This window comes from Amblyomma mixtum, chromosome 8, assembly GCF_055824585.1.
Source record: "Amblyomma mixtum isolate Tamu chromosome 8, ASM5582458v1, whole genome shotgun sequence".
Taxonomy (NCBI): domain Eukaryota; kingdom Metazoa; phylum Arthropoda; class Arachnida; order Ixodida; family Ixodidae; genus Amblyomma; species Amblyomma mixtum.
Genome location: NC_143019.1, coordinates 35,591,194 through 35,594,111, shown reverse-complemented (window position 1 = coordinate 35,594,111; position 2,918 = coordinate 35,591,194).

Here is a 2,918-nt window from a genome sequence, read left to right as displayed (position 1 = left end):
TGGGGTGCGTTTGTTACTGAGATCGTCAGGCAACTGTGGAATATCGTAAGATACCCTTAGAAGCATCTTATAGAAAATTATAAATGGTCTAATATTACGATCCGTCGCAAAAACAAAATAGCACCTAAAGAAATACACCTAGTAGTTAGGGCTGCTATTTAAAACCTGTGGGGCATGATTCTGACAGTATACAAGAGAAAACTAAGTGTCCCGAGGAGGGATCTGCAGATAAGTTGAACCTCGTTGTAACGGTACTGTTTATAATGAAGTAAGGAATAAAACGAAGGAATGACAATTCCATTGCAAGCTCGGTCAGCACGGGCTATAACGAAGCTACGGCTATAACGAAGTAATCGCCGGGTCCCTTCAACTTCGTTAAACTGGGTTCAACTCTGTATTGATTTTGGGGATTCAATCTCACAAATGTGAATGAGATGCGTTCATAAACAACTTCGGCTTATCCAGTTTGGTTTATCGGCTTTGAAAACGTGTTCCGCAATTGTGACGTTTTCTAAAGAAAAAAAATATCGGACTAACAATACTTCATGCAGTGCTTTCTTTTCTCATTCTCTCATTTTCTCAGGTGAGATGTCGCAGATGTCAGAGATGTCCGGTAAGTCGCACAGTTTTTCACTCATCCTCATTCTAGGTGCTGTGGTTTCCGAGCATCTATGGCAGCATTTCCTTAATTTATGTAGGACAGTCTTGGTATGAGGTAAACTGCTGAATTTTATATATACCCAAAGATTACCATTTGCCTTTACTGACATCTTTTAACCATGCGAAGTTAACGCATTGGCTACTAGATGCACACTAGAAGAATCACTGAAGACACTGAGGTAGCGAAAGACTGATTTTTCGCCGAGAAAAATATTCCGCCACAGCACTGTAACTTGGTGCGATAATAAACGGAGAGGACTCAGTGATCTCCGTTAAGGTCAATGACTACGTGGCCTGGCCTCAGTGATCTGCGCAAAACAAAAGCTATCTGCGTGCAGCAGTTTTCTTGCGAAATAGGTTGATAAGGCCGACGCCTGTTTTTTTTTTCACCCTTCACGGTTCTAAAAGCTGCGTTTTAAGTGGAAGTAAGATTTTTGTCATTAGAGCCTGGTAACTTGTTAAAAGTGGCCTAGTTGAATTCATGCTCTGTGTACCATGAAGCAGGCCGACACAGCTGGAATGGATTAAATGTGGTCGTTTTACTGTAGTCAAAGAGAGCGAAACGAGTCAGAGGACGCCGATCGCTGTAGACATTGTAATCCTTTTGTTATAGGAAAAAAATAAACAAGAGTGCTAATACATTTCAATACGTTTGCCCAATGAGGCGTAACTTTCCAATTACTTTATTAGTTCGAAAGCTTGACACTTTTTGTTGGCGCGCATCGCTTCTGTTACATTGTCCCCATCTGCAGAGAAGCACTTAGCAAACCCTTTGGGCACTCCACTGAGGGTCTTTATAGTCTGATACAACTTAAGTCTGCTGTGAAGCTCCGCCTACATTCAGCCTCCGCGGAGACAATTCCTCCACGATGAAGAAGAAGTCCGCTTTTAAGCGTTTCTGTTACCTAAACAAGAAGCTTGTAAGAAAAAAAAATCATGAGCTCTTGAATTTTGATACGTGGATTGTTTGATGTAGTCAAACATCAAAAATTGCGAAGGCACTTCGGCAACTAAAGTGTTGTGAGGCGAAAGGCGAGGACACTATGCCGTGACGACTTCCAGTGTATGTGACGTCGCACCTGTTCCCGTGCCTATATGGATACCCAAATTATACATCTTTCGGGGATCTTAAGAGTTAATTACGCTTAATCACACATTTTTCTAATTTGACACAAATTCGAAGTTTTTCCGACCATTCTGTGACAATTTTCACTATGCCATGACGACTTCCGGTGGATGTGACGTCACACCGTTCCCGTGGCTATATCGACGTCCGTCCTATTTCGACGCAATTTAGACATTTTTGCCTATAATTAATTAACTAATTAATATACAGTCATAAAACTTGGCTTCTAAGTTAATTTTTTCCTCCTCTGTCCGAAGAAACCACTGCTTTTCTTATATCTTTTTCAGTTCCCGAGTTAAACGCGTGTGACACGCTTTGTTAACGGACGTCGTCACACAGAGGTCATGCGAAAGGTCAATGGTGGCACCGCCGCATCACGGCAAAGGCTTGAAAGAGCAAGTAGTAAAGCTTTCGCTTTAAAAGGGGGTGTGCAGTAGATGACAGCTTACTCTGTGGTAAAACCACAAAGGCGTATTCGTGTTGAGTACCGTGTTGAGTTGTAGCGGTAAGATACAGCTGTTGTATACCTCTCTATGGTATGTGAGGTAGCGCAAAACGGGACAAAGGACAGACAAAGACGCACACAACACAGGCGCCACACAGTGCTGTCTGTCCCTTGTCCCTTTTTGCGCTACCTCACATACCATGGATCACAGTTACGGACTCGCCCAAGCTTCTACCCTTGTATACCTTTCTCTTGAAGGATATTGGTAAACTGCCATTCATGATCTGAGAGAACCTGCCATATGCGCTCCACCCCATTCTTGTTCTTCTAGTTATTCCCCTCTCGTGATATGGGTCAGCGGCCACTACCTGCCCTATATATATAGCGGCCTAAATATACGCACTTCCCTACGGCGTTTTTCATAGCCTTAGTCGCTTTGGGATGTTGAACCCAATAAACCAAACCAAACAGTGTAAAAATAGAAGGGAACCTTACTGGAAAATAGGCGAGGACTAGGTTCCCTAATCCGCACAACGGAATTTAACGCTTCTGAGATTCCGTTGGTTTATAAGAGACAGGCGCGAGCTCTTTTCACAAAGAGTACCAGGTGTTTCCGGGAAGGCTTAGTTTTCGAAAATGGGCTTTTTGGAGTAAAAATGTTTAGCATAGTTTACCAGTGTTGGCGAA